General features: G+C 43.0%; 1 protein-coding gene across 17 annotated transcripts in view; it reads right to left on the bottom strand.

Moving 5' to 3' along the window:
* Window positions 1–14,918, bottom strand: part of plcb1l (phospholipase C beta 1-like) — a 151,016-nt gene that overhangs the window by 71,708 nt on the left and 64,390 nt on the right. The window lies entirely within an intron of this gene.

The following is a 14,918-nucleotide window of genomic DNA, read 5'->3' on the forward strand; positions in this document are numbered from 1 at the left end:
TTGCTGTTCAGCCAGATCAGTCAGTCTCAGTAGAGTCACACACTGTTCTCGAGAAGAAGAAACGCTCTCACCGACAAACATCACCGATTTAGGCAAATCAGATGCAACAGAGGGCAGCACAGAGTTCTGCTCATCAGTGTGTGTGTGTGTGTGTGTGTGTGTGTGTGTGTGTGTGTGGTCGTTTACAGTTCTGCTGTATTTCCTGCTCTCACCCTTCAGGGGAAAATCCTGCATAACACACATAAGTGGGGCTGTGTGGCGCAATGATGAATGAGGAAAATGAAGAAGTGCATTTCTCCAGAGAGTGCTTGAGGACTGGAAGAACAGGAGAGACCAGCCAAGTAACCCTTCACTCCCACAGACTCACTACCTGCAGCCAATCACAGTCTGAGTAAAACACAGCAGACCCACACAGACACACACACACACACACACACACATCAGAAACCCAAATTCACACACACACACACACACACACACACATCAGAAACCCAGATTCACACACACACACACACACACACACACACACACACACACACACACACACACACACAAACACACAAACACACAAACACACAAACACACACACACAGTGGGTTAATGAGTACGGGTCAGACACAACTATGCTTCAGCTCTATATTTGTCCGCCTCGGTATGACAGGCAGCCCTGTTAGGCACAGATCAGCTTCAAAATAACCTGTGAAGCACAATATCATGTTCTCTGTGCTCCTCCACAACACACACAGATAAACACACACGCATCCACCATCGCAATACCTCCATCTCAACTCCAACACTACTATCACAAACACAGAGCAAACACCACACACCAAACTCTCCAACAGACCCACGCCAGGTCATCTTCAACTCGAATGTGCTTCCTACACTGCAGATCCTCAAACACAGATGAAGGACAGAGACAAACCAACACTACAAACCTAAACATGCGGGACATTCCAGCACATCAGGCCAGGAGCAGGCCGGTGTAGAATGACACTGTTTCAGTTTGATGAACACTCGGGTGACTCAGGTGGGTTTGGTATAAATGAAGTTCAGCTCAGTGTAGTGCAGACGTCTGAAGAGCAGCTCCAGTGATCTGGAAGACGAGCCTGTTCCTGTGCCGTCCTCTGCTGGGTTTTATGATTGAATCAGTGGAACAGCTGTTGCTCCAGTGTTGCTCTGTCTCACAAATGTTCTGCTCCAGCGTTCACCGAACGATTTTCATTGGCTGAAACTGACATTATTCTGTCTTAACTGTACAGTAACTCACTCTATTTCTGCTTCTGTTATTCTCTATTTCCACCTGGGGATATTCATCCTGAGGGCCCCAGAGACTTTGCAGTGCCACTGATGCAATCCAAGCGACGAGATGATCCCAAGGTTTCCATAATCCTGGACCAGGCCGTATCCTGAGCAGCTGCTGTGGTGGTCATGAAGGAGAGGAGAGCAGGAGACTGATTCCTGTGACGCCTTAGTGACAGACGAGTCTCACTGACGTCCAGCTTTCCAGCCTCCAGCGCCTAGACTGCAGCTCTGCACAAGACGTTTGGCCAGAGGAGAAATGGTGGTGCCCAACTGAGCCTGGTTTCTCTCCAGGTTTTTTAATTCTTCACTTTCGCCCATTGGTTTTGGGACCTGTGGAGTTGCGCATGGATGGATTTGCTCTTCAGTGTTTGGACTCTCCGTAGAAAAGATTAAACCACACTGAACTTAAACTCTGAGAACTGAACTACACTGTTTACATTCACTATGATCTTCTATGTTCAGCTGCTTTGACACAATCTACATTGTAAAAGCGCTGTACAAATAAAGCTGAACTGAAGTGAATCTTTTAGCCGGCCTCCTGTATGAAATCACCATCACACTTCTAATGTTCTGATGTTCAGGAAAGCAGCACTCTTTGCTTGTGTGATATCTACGTCACATCTTATGAATGTAAAGACATAAGGAATGAAGAAAATGTCCTCATTAATAATGTTAAATCCGTTCCTCATTCTAGCGATACAGGAATTTCTCAGGGAGTAATTTAGTTTAGCTTTGACATGCATGATCTGCATATGCATGCCAACACTCTTCACCTCTGCTGGGAATTGTGTTAAGAGTTTTTAACTTTAAATGCGTAAAGGTCTAAGTAAATGTAAAATGTTTTAAATTCTGCATATGATGGATTAGTTATCTGCCCTTAAACTGATCAATCTTTGTACAATAAAAAATACATTTTCATTATTGCTAGAACTAAAGTGTATAGTAGATATTGAGCTGTAGTAGTTTTGTCATGTTTCATTATGTAAAGCTTGTGTTCAAATGTTTTAATGGGCTTTGTCTTTATGTAAATCTCCCCTGCGAGACGGCAGCAGCAGATCCAGCGGAGCAGCTTCTGGAAACTCTTGACTGTGCGTTTATATTGAAGGAGGTGAGCGTCAAAGGTCGCTCTGGCTGCTCTGGCCACGGCGCTGTCTGCCTTCAGCTCCGGCGGCGAGAGCGTCAAAATTCACTACATTGATCTCATATTTATTTCCCAGAGATGGGTTGCGGCTGGAAGCGCATCCGCTGCGTAAAAAACTTGCTGGATAAGTTGGCGGTTCATTCCGCTGTGGCGACCCCGGATTAGTAAAGGGACTAATCCGACAAGAAAATGAATGAATGAATAAATGATCTCGTATTTAAAGGGGCCGTTGCAGAATATCAGTTACATTCCTGCATAAACGTGTTTCTAGCGTGAAAATGTTGCGCACTTCTTATCTAATTAGTTTAACAATGGAGGATCGAGTCGCATGCGCAGTGGCTTTGCTCCACTTAATTGTCCAGTGTGTCCATGTGTCTATATATATATTATATATTAGGGGTCTATATATTAGGGGTCTAACGATTCACAAACATCACAGTTCAGTTGGATACGATACAGTGGTGTCACAGTTCGGTATGTTTTCGATACAGGAAAAAAAGAAAAAAGCCAGAGTATTTCTCTGATTTAAATTTTTTTATGTATTACAACTAACATAATAAAAGTATGATCCTGTTTTTTTTACTTTAAACAGTGATAGAGCTGTACTTCTGAGGTTTCTGCTTAGCAGCAAATAAAACAAATCCTTCTTTATACTCAAAACCTGTATTATACTCAAAAACTGTATTTCTGACGGCAGACATTCCTCTCGTGCTTGAACTACATCTGACAGACACTTTTCAAAGTTGTGTGTCACAAAAACACTCCGTAATCCACTCAAAACGCTACTGAAACCCGTTTTCAGAGCGCGAATTATCAGTTGTAAACGGAAGTTCTAAACATTCTACCTGAAGACGCTGGTCGCTATGCCACTTTGCGAACTAGTGCAACGCCCACCTGACAGCAGGTGTTAAGAGGTAGGTGGGTGTGGCGATATGTGAACAGGTTATTGAGATTGGCTGTTCTGTGTCAGGGTCCAGGGTGGCTGGAACAACGGGGGGGGGCGGAGCCAGCACGAGCATGCTGACACAGAAAGCAGCAAGATAGCGATTGAGTGCACAGCGGGAAGGCAGCATGTTGTCTGCCACGTTATTAGGATGCCATGTTGAGCATTGCTGCACTGAAAACATTATATTTTGTACTTCCCTTCCCTGTACTTTGTATTCCCTTTAATCATTTTAGATATTAGTCTGAATCTAATCATCTGTTCGTAATGCGTACCGAACCGAAAGTCTCGTACCGAACGGTTCAATACGAATACGCGTATCGTTACACCCTTAATATATATATTAATGCACATCAGTAACTTGGCAGTAACTTGTTTAAGGCATGTTCCTGTAAGAAAACATTGCAAATAATCGGAAATCCAGCGACCACAATAATCGAACCCTTAGGAACAACTGTGGTCGGAACCAAAGTTCACCGGTCTGTGCTCTCTAAGCTTCTTTCAAGTGGTGGACTTCTTCATTCTGATATGTGTAACGGAGGCCAGGTCTGTGCTGTGCAGGTAAACCTCACTAAACCTCTAAAGGTGCTCTGGTGAGGCTAGAGGCCATGGTCTTTAACCTCCTTGCGAGAGCAACTAATTCCCATGCGGAAGGTCGCCGGTTCGATCCCAGCTCAGAGTGGGTTGGCTGATGTAGGATTTAAAGCTCAGTACTATAAAGTTGACTGGATTTTAACTCTCCTCGACGCCCACACTGGCGAAGATACACCGCGCTGCTCCTCACCACCGGCTCCCATTGAAAATGAATGACTTCCAGCTACTTTGACGCTCTCGCCGCTTTAAGTGTGAACGCACAGTAAAGTTTAATACTGAAAGCAGCATTTGCTCAGACCCATCTCTCAGTTTAAGCAGATTTTGGAATTCATTGCCGGAAAACCTAAAACCCTTCATGAATTATAATCCTTTATAAAGGCCACTAAACTTCAGTGGATTGATCAGCCAGCTTTAGTCATGTCCTGCGTACTTGTTTTAGGAAATGATGTACCACTTTACTTTAGTAGTTCATGAAAGCCCTCGAATAAGCTTCATCTACAGGTTTCATCATGATGCCTGTGAGGGACGTCTGTCATTTCAGCTTCATCTCTCTTTACTGTGTCTGTCTCTAACAAATAAAACATTACATTAATAACTATAGTCTGAAGATTCATTCTGACTGCATCTGAATAGGCTTGGTCACACTGTCACAGAGCCAAATATCCATTTCATTTCGTTCAGGGAAGTGATGAAAACATCCTCATACCGTTTTCTGACACTTGGTTTCTGCATTCTGCATTCCTCACATGCTTTCTCTTCGCAGTGTTCATTTCCGTGTTTACGGCTGATCGAGCGGCTGAAACTCTGCTTCCCTCTTTCCTTTTTCTCTCGAGGAAGGATGACGCAGGGCTGTATTTCAGACACCGGCCCCAAAGCACCTGCTTGCTGTTTAAATTTGATACCCTCTTATCGTTCTCCAAATTGAATCGACTGCTCACGAGAAAAAAGACGTGTGACCTACATCTCTGACACACTTAAAGGAGAAAGCAGAAATGGAGCAAAAGAGAAACAACGGAAAACTATCCTCAACTTCCTCCGTGATCCAGCCGAAGACTCAAACCTCACCTTATTATAATCCACAGGTCTGAGCTCAGGGGAATACTCAGAGTCTGGCTGTTAGTGAGCAGATCATCTCCAACACTGAAGCGGATCCTGACAGTAAAGAGCAACACACACGACAGGATAATGACTGGACGCTGCTGAGGCCTCACTACACACCACACATGAACTATACGCCAGAACAAGAGGAATAAACGATCATCTGAGGAGTTTATAAATAACACACACCAAACAACTGATTCATCAATGATTCTAGAAGCCAAAATAAATCATTAAGCAAGCATGAAAACACCATCATTAATGACATTCATCACACATATGCATCATACCACACACACACACACACACACACACACACCATATACTCCTGCAGTGTTACACTCCCAGTGTTACTGTGTGTGTGTGTGTCTATAAAAAAGTCGAGAAATGTTCTGCTGGTTTGAATGGCATGAGGAAACGCTGACCGGATTGTGGTTGTGGTGAATCAGCCCTATCTCAGCGGTTTAGAGCCTGAAATATGAGTTGAAGTGTAGTGAGCCTCATCAGGTGTGTTTTTACCCATACTCTGCACCCATACTCCCATTACACACACACACACACACACACACACACACACACACTTTGAGTGAGGAGTTGGTTGAAGTTCATTTCTCACATTGTTCATGTAAACAGATGACGGTGGACACACACACACACACACTCTCCAGAAACAGGCCACTGCTGCCAGTCCAGTCACTCGCATCCCTCATGCCTCGTCTCTTCCAGAAATCTGAGCATAGTCCTCATTTCCTGCTTGCACCAAATATCTGCTCTCCTGCTTGAAGCCGTTCTCATCTGTGTGTCGTCAAATGCCTGACAGTCTGCCGCTTGCGTTTGTGTGTGTGTGTGTGTGTGTCCTGTGGCTAAATGCAGTGAGCAGTCCTGCACGGCAGTAACAGTTTAAGGTGTCTCCATGTCTGTGCTGCAGTTCAGTGACGCCACTACAGCAGGAATACTCCACATGTCTGCATTCACCTTCTGTTTGACTAGTCAGATCATCAAACCCGCTGTTCACACGCTCGACTCCTAATCAGAGGACTGTCTGAAAGGTTTTATCAGAGTATTGGTGTCCATGTCCATGTTCAGAGTTAGTGTGATGAGGCCTACATTGGTTATTTCCCAGTCAAACAGCAGGACTGGAGCTGCAGAAGCGTGTCTGAATGATGGGAACACGAGTTGGTCAATGTTCATCGTCAGCAGGTCAGCTCTGTTTACTCTCACATGCAAATCTGGCTCAGTAATAACAGCAGCGCCGCAACTGTTCACTTCTCTGATTTCGATCTATTCAAATGAGAATCAATGTGCTGAACATGCTCCAGCAGCACATCATCCAGCACACAGCACAATGCCTCTTTGTGCAATGATGGAACTAATTCACTACTTTCTGTCCATCCTCTGACTACGACTAGTAGTTCTGGCCTGTCGTGTTGATAACGCTCTCTGAATATAGTTCAGCAATGCTAAACACTGCCCAATTCCGTCATACCGCAATAGCAATATTTTTCAATATTAGCGTAGTCGCATGACTCGATATAACTATAGGTCTTCTGAGAAAATTTGCTCAGGCGAATGAAGCGAACGGGAGGTAGCGGAAACTACAATTCCCATCAGCCCAGGCGTGGCCATCATCCTTTGCGGTCTGTTGGCTCTACAGATCCAGTAATGGAGTGTGCTGCTAGTAGCGGGGATGAAAAAGAGCTGGAAATGATCGAACCTAAAGCGGGTTTTAAATCAGATGTGTGGAAGCATTTCGGTTTGTGTCTTTAATAATCTACCATAGTTTGGTTCATTGAATAGTAAGAATGATTAATAAACATATATTAAACAGTCACTTAAAAGTCTTTGCACTTTGCAAGCTTTGCACTGTCTGAGCCCAAGTGAACTGTGCTCTGGCACATCTCTTCCAACCGGGCCAGGGCCGACCAACTGAGGCTGTGTGATAAACAACACATAAGCTCAGCGGAGTGATGGCGTCGGTGTTTGTGGCTTGCTGTCCATCTCAGGTAATGTACCTGATGTTTTAAAACTTGCCACTGTAAATCCTCTGCTGACGCAACCTAACTTAGATCCATCAGTTTTAGCCAATTATAGACCCATTTCAGATCTGTTGTTCATCACTAAGATGATAATAATAATATTAATATATTTTACTTAAAGATGCCTTTCTAGCACTCAGGGACACCGTACAATCAACAAGAGCAATAAAACAACAGAAATAATAAAAAACACACAGCAATAGTGCAGATCAAATTAATTAGGTATTAAAAGCCATCTTGAATAAGCGGGGTTTGAGTCTTGATTTGAACAGTGTGAGGGAGTCAGTGTTTCTCATGCAGGTGGTAATAAGTTGCAGAGCAGAGCGGCTGAATGCTCTGTTGCCCATAGAGGATAGACGAGCAGAGGGAACAGACAAGTGGAGGGAGGAAGAAGATGTGTGATGAGTGTGAGAAGGAACAGAAATTTGGACGAGGGCAGACAAATATGGAGGGGCGAGATTTGTGGATGGCTGTGGATGTTAACATCAAGATTTTAAAGTCAATTGGAAAATGAACAGGTGACCAGTGAAGCTGCTGCAGGACAGGGGTGATGTGATGAGAAGAAGGGTGATGGTGATGATACGGGCAGCTGAGTTCTGGACCAACTGAAGCTTACGGAGAGATTAATGAGTGAGACCAAAGAGAAGAGAGTTGCAGTAATCTAATCGAGATGTGACAAGGCTATGAAGGAGAACAGCAGTGGCATGAGGGGTAAGAGAAGTGTGGAGACGGTTAATGTTGCGTAAGCAGACCGGGTGATGTTATTGATGCGAGAATCTAAAGATAGGGTGCTGTCAAGGATGACACCCAGACTCTTAACCTGGTTAGAGGGATAGATGGAACATATAAGATCTTTATAAGATCTTTGCAGCTGCAAAGATTTTTAGATGAGCACAACATTTTTGAGGTCTTTCAGTCAGGTTTCAGAAAATATCACTCACTCGAGAGCGCACTGGTGAGGGTTAGAAATGATATTTTGCTTACTGGTGATGCTGGGGACTGTGCCGTGCTTGGGCTGTTAGATATGAGTGCTGGGTTTGACAGTAGACCATGCCATCTTTTTGGCCTGCTTAGAGCATGTTGTGGGGATGAGAAGGAAGTGCCCTGGATTGGTTTAAATCATATCTGTCCAATCACAGTTTTAAAGTCACCACTGGTGACCACTCGTCTGAGGCAGCACATTTGTCACAGCACATCAGCACATTTGTCTATTTTAGCCCCTTCTCTTTTCTGCTTCCCCCGGGCTCGACTTTTAGAAATCTTCTAGATTTTAATGAGAGTAAGAGTGAAATGATTTGTTCGGCTGTCAACTCTTTCAGAGCACAGATAATTAATCTTGAAAAATCTAGTTTTTCTGTGAACCCTGGGTAAAAAATCTGGGTGTTATTCTGGATGATAGCTCGAGCTTTGACAAACAGATAAATGCAGTGGTCAAACCCTGCTGCTTTCAGCTTCCTCTCTTAAAAACAGTCAAACCTACTTCATCTAGAAAAATGTTGAACAAATAGTCCATGCTTTCATCACCACTGGATTGGATTATTGTAACTCATTATACTTCGGGATTAGTCAGGACACCTTATCCCGGTTAGAGTTAGTTCAGAATGCTGCTGCAAGGCTTTTAACAGGTACTGAGAAACATGAGCACATCACACCAGCCTCACGCTCTCTGCTCGAGTCACTCTTAAAATGCTTCTCTTGGTTTTTAAACCTCTAAATGGCCCGGCACCTTCTTATCTGTCGGACATGTTGACTGAGCATCAGCCTGGTCGCTCTCTTCAGTCATCTAATTAGAGACTGTGATGTATCTCTAAGTCGAAGGCTGAAGTGCAGGGGTGACCGTGCCGTCGCAGTAGCAGCTCCTAGGTTGTGGAATGCTCTGCCCCTGTGTATCTGATCTGTTTCATCCCTGACTGTTTTGAGATCTGGGTGGAAAACTTACCTCTGTGATTCAGCATTTCATCAGTGAATATTGTCTTAGCCATTATTTTAGGTTTTTATATATATAAATATATATTTGTTTTTCTCTGTTTTGATTTGTACTGTGCAGCACATTGGTCAGCCTCTGCTTGTGTTAAATAGTACACTATAAATAACATTAACATTGACATTGAACTGCGCCTGAGCCTGATTTAGAGCACTCACACTTGTCAAACAATCTGGGAAATGCGTTTGGGCACGGTTCAGATAGCATAGTGTGAGTGCGCTCTCTGCCTCCTCTTCATCCAACTCACATAGGATGATAAGACTACATAATATCAGACCCTGAGAACTGTCTGAGAAGAAGATCAGGAAGACAGCTGTTCAACTGATCTATTCAATCCATCCTGAGCACTCCTTCCTGACCTCTACCTGACCTTCTCCAGCAGAGCGGATCACTTCCACACAGAATATCCAAGATGTTGATGTATCTTGTGTTTATGGTGTATGTTGTGGCTCTATATTCATGTTTGGTGTCATTTTAAATGTCTCTGTGTGTTTGGTAAAGTGGTACTGTCATGTTTCACAGCTTCACTTGTATATGTTGATCTGGGTTTCGGCTTTGATAAAATCTTTGTCAGATGCTCCACCACCCAGCAAATAGTTGACACCTCAAACTCACTACCAGGCAGGGTCCTATTGAAGCGTTTGTTGTCTTCAATGTGCAGCCGTTTGTTCTGAGTTGAGTATTTAAGGGAAAGGTACAGAGACGTCATTGGGATCTTGTAGCCAGGATGCCCCGTTGCCAGAGATGTATAGTAAGGAAGCAGAACTACTTCACTACTGTAGTGAAGTAAGGCTGCGTCTGTAACGCAGGGGAATGACACTCGCAACAGAAGGTAAGATCCACAATGCAGGTTTATTCAGCGTCAGGCAAGCAATGGTCAAATCAGGTGCAAACAGGTATAAACAGGCAGTCCAGAATCGTAGTCAAGTAAACAGGCAATAGATCGTAAGGCAGGTGGCTAAACAGGATAACAAGGATAAGCTAACTAGGCTAAGGTCAGTACACGGAGAAACAAGACAGGGAAAATGCGTTGTAGTGTTATCACAGGATAAACAAGACTCGGCAAACTGGATGGGTGAATGAGTGGCTTAAGTAGTGCAATCAGTCTCTGACAAGGCTCAGGTGGTGAGAATGTAATCAGTCTAGATGAGTGAGCATGTGTGAGTGTGACCGGAGAGCATGTATGAATATGTAGTCCAGGAGAAGGCGGAAGTGTAGTCCATGGATATGGTGAGAGAACCAGCGATCTCTGGAGAATGATCGCTGGTTATCGTGACAGTGTCTGTGCTCTACTGGAGTCATCTTTTAATGCTACTTCCACTTTTACTCCACTAAATATTTTCCATGAGTTCAATACTTTTACTCTGATAGATTTATTATGTGCTGCATCGTTACTCGTTACTAGGGGTGTCAAAATTATTGATATCGCTTCAGTAATAGATGATAACCGGTTATTACGTACTGACATCATTTATCTACTATGCGCGATGTCACAGTAGGATAATATGGCGAAGGAGGCGAGTAAATAATGCTCTTACTACAATGAAGGCGGCACAGCACACAAGCCGCTATTGCACTACTATACAGAGAAATGCTGTAAAACTCCATCAATGCCTCTCTCTCTCTCTCTCTCTCACACACACACACACACACACACACACACACACACACACAATTTGCACATGTGACCCGCTGGGCTGTTTGTGAGGTGACTTTTCCTCTCCTCTCGGCTGTTAAAGCGACACTTGTGGATCCAGACATGAGCGTGTCTGAGGTGTGAGTTTTCTCCACTGTGTCTATTATGGATTACCTGTGATAAGCGTGTGTTATGCGCATACAGACTGTAACCGCGGCTGTTCTTCCCGCCATCGGTGAACCGCGCTTTCATTTCTAAAGCCGATCGCAGCCCTTTCTGTTGAGCAGGTGAAGACAATAACCAGTCATAGGGGTGTAAGACCTCGCCTGTCAGCGCTCAAAAAGCAGACGGGAGAACACTGACATGAGTTTAGCTGTAAATGCTCCTGCTGTCTTCTGTGTGTGTGTTGGAGTTTTGTTTGACTCATGCAGAAAGAGAGTTTTCTTTGAGCAGGTCACATTAAGGCTCCAGTTCATATATCTGACTGCTGTATCAAAGAACTAAATTGTATTATAAATAGTGTATAAAAATTAATAAATTTATAGATTTTAATTTTTAAAAATCATGAAGAAAAAATCTAATTCTGTATGGGAATATACCCAATTGAACCGAATCGATGGCATGATAATCGTAACCGAACCAAACCGTGAGCCCAGTGTAGATTCACACCTCTACTCTTTACAATTACAGGGCTTTTTCTTGGCTTCTGCCTGGACGGTGCCATAGTGACCAGCGTCTGCAGGTAAAATGTTTAAAACTTCCTTTTACAGTGTTTACAGCCGGTAATTTGCGATCTGAAAATGGGTTTTAATAGCGTTTAGAGTGGATTACGGAGTGTTTTTGTAACACACAACTTTGAAAGGTGTTAAAGCCGTTATCTGTCAGGTCTGTGGTTCAAGCGTGAGGGAAAAACAGTATGGTGAGCCGTGTTTCTTTTCGCTCTGCTTAATCACGTGCTACAAAAAAGATATCTAAAATAAACAGAACAATATGATGTCTTTTGACTGCTTTCTTTAATAACTACACCACACAATACTTGTACTTTTACTTTCAGCACTTGAGTAGTACATGTTGAAATAAACTACTTGCAATACTTAAGTACAAAAAATGTTGAATACTTTAGTTCTTCTACTTCAGTATGGTGCTTAGAGAGCACTTCTACTCCTACTCAAGTCACTTTTAGATAGAGGACCTGTACTTTTACTAAAGTCTGCGTCTCTAGTACTTCATACATCTCTGTCCGTTGCAGTATGTGAGCTGTATGCAACATATTTTATACATTTCTAACTCTTGGATTTATCTTTGAGTCATTGATGAACATTTCTGAATTGGCTTTTATTCTTTAAATGTGTAATTGGCACACTTTCATCTGGAAAATAATAATTGGGTATTAGTTAAGCCTGCATCCTCTGACTAACTTCAGCATGTCGAGATCCTGTCTGTGAGCATGTACACAAACCCCAGAGCGTGACAGCTCAGTGCAGCACTGGGTATAACTGCAGAGTATGGGCTCAGATATAAATCAAACTCTAAATTGAGTCATAAATGATGAAGGTGATCCAGTCTTACAATTAGAAATACAGTCTAAATGTCAGATTAAATTCAGAGACAAAACAAAACAACTATAAATAAATTCTAATAACAGATTTCTTAGAAGAAGCACTAGGAAAGGCTCGCAGGCATTAAACCTTCGGCCATGCTGTTAGTGTGGTCATTGGGCTAATAGATGAACTTCTACACTGCTGAACCCATCATCAGCGAGAAACATCCCCAACGACATCTCTGCAGGATTTCTGGCACTTCTCTGATCATTATTACCGTGAGGAGTCTGTGTGTTATTTACCATTCATCAAGATGAAGATCACTCTCTCTCTGAATATCATGTTGTTTCTGATTATCATTATTATTGATATTCTCCACAACAGAGAACAGCTGAAACATTGTGCAATAGTAAACAGATCCTGAAGTTTAACATATCCTACATGAATATAGGAATAAGCTCAACAGAAACCCTAGCATTGCTCAAATATCACTATGGTCTTACTACAGGAACACTAGCAGGAACACTAGCGTACTGTGGGATGGTCATGCACACTAAACCAGCCCAGAATGTGTTATGTTTAATAGACTGATGCTCAACACAGAGTGCACTTTACCCTCAGCAGATTAGCTTTACGCTTTGCTAGCTGTGATGATGCTAACAGACGCAGGTAAGGCAACAGAGCAGCTTAATGCTAACAGTTAACACTAACCCTAATAGTTAATGCTAACGGTTGAGGCTAACTGTTAGACCCCCTGCAGACTATGTTTAGCATTTGCTCATTGGGAAGCACTCAGCCCTCAGAGCTCACCGGCCCCCAGGAGCCCTCGCTGCAGCAGAGAAGGGGAACTAGCAAACATTTAAAGATCAGTGTACACCCGAGCGAGAGGCCGTCACAGCCGATCATGCAAATACTGTAGTTAAATGATGGATGGCAGGATTACACTGACATTAAACACACACACACATCACACATACACACACCTGTCATCAACACACCGCTGCACTCTCACATCAGGTCTGTGTTTGGACGACACACAGAGCCACTTCTATTTCTACAGTGATTATACAATTTAGATTGTGTCAAAGCCACTGATAAAGTGGGACAGCAAAAACAACAAACACAAAAACAACAACCACAACCACAATAACAACAAAAACAACAACAACAACTAAAACAACAACAACTAAAACAACTAAAACAACAACCACAACTACAACCACAACAACAACCGCAACAAAAACAACAACAACAACAACAATCACAACAACCACAATAACAACAACTATTACCACAACAACAAAAACAACCACAACAAAAACGACAAAAGCAACAACCATTAAAAACAACAACCACAAAAATAAACAACAACTACAAAAAACACCAGTTTTTTCAGTTCAGTCATGAAACACCAGAACACATGTGTTGAGCTGTTGACAGTGGTATATGTGTCCCACACTGCTAAAAACACTATTAGGACACCTATATTTCACTAAAAAGTGTAAATTGGTTGTTTTTGCGTTATTTCAAGCAAATTCGTACTTCCGGTTTAAAACTAATATTTGAAGATGCGTCACGGTCATGAGATAATAGCGTGTATTCCAGCGTGCAGACTGGACGTCTGTGCCAGAGTGAGTCTTATTACGTCTTACAGTGTGATGCATTAATGCATGAGTAGGCTTGGTTCAAACCAATCAGCGCGCTCTATTGTGCAGCTTCATTAATATTCATTACTATCACCGTGTTTTCAGGACAGAGACGCCACGTTGTGTTGGCAAAACAAGCGTGAAGTGTTGCTTTTATAGTTTGCTGCAGTGAAGTTTTGTTTTCATTTTCTCTCTGTGAGAGCGCAGCTGGAGTCACGTGTGGATTAACAGTGTACGCGACGCTCGACAACAATAACTTACGTGTCTAAGGAGGATTATTGTTTACCTGAGAGCTGTTCTCATCTGCAAACGCTGAGATCCGGATTCGCTGCTCGTCTCCTCTTAATAAAGTCGCGGCTCTAGTTGCTGTTGATTGTCCTGTCTCTACAGATTTGGTGAGTGAGCGTCCGGTGCTCTTTGTTTATTCAGTTTATTCGTTTCGAACTAAGTTAACTATTGCACCGAGTGTAAACATGTTAGCACCACAACCAAACTTTAACCTTGTGTAGGATTTTTACCGCATAGTGACCGGAATAACACACGCGGCTTTCTGACGCTACCTGCCGTGTGCATCTAAGTTTCCGGGAAATGCTGAGGTTTTTTTTCTCTGATTCGCCGTGCGGTATCAAACATTGCATGAAAAATACACGCTTAGAGCAGCTACTCCAATTAAATATCTCGTTTGTCGTGAGGGACATGAATGAATTCCCTGAATGAAAGAGCCAAACTGCAGTTAAAGTCCACCACTTAATAATTTGGCAAATAATTTGACTACAGATGTCCATGTAAACACAGTCACTTTCTCCCGTGTGTGTATGTGTGTGTGTGTGTATGTGTGTGTGTGTGTTTGTGTGTGTGTGTGTGTTTTGACTCTGAAACTCAGCGCGTGCCCAAATAGACACTCCCACACCACCCCACTTTTCTTCCTCCGACACTCCCCCCTAAACAGAGCTGGACACGCCCACTTTTCTGACTTTTTCCAAAGTAGAGGTGT

This window comes from Danio rerio, chromosome 20 (genome assembly GCF_052040795.2).
Source record: "Danio rerio strain M-AB ecotype USA chromosome 20, GRCz13ab, whole genome shotgun sequence".
Classification (NCBI taxonomy): domain Eukaryota; kingdom Metazoa; phylum Chordata; class Actinopteri; order Cypriniformes; family Danionidae; genus Danio; species Danio rerio.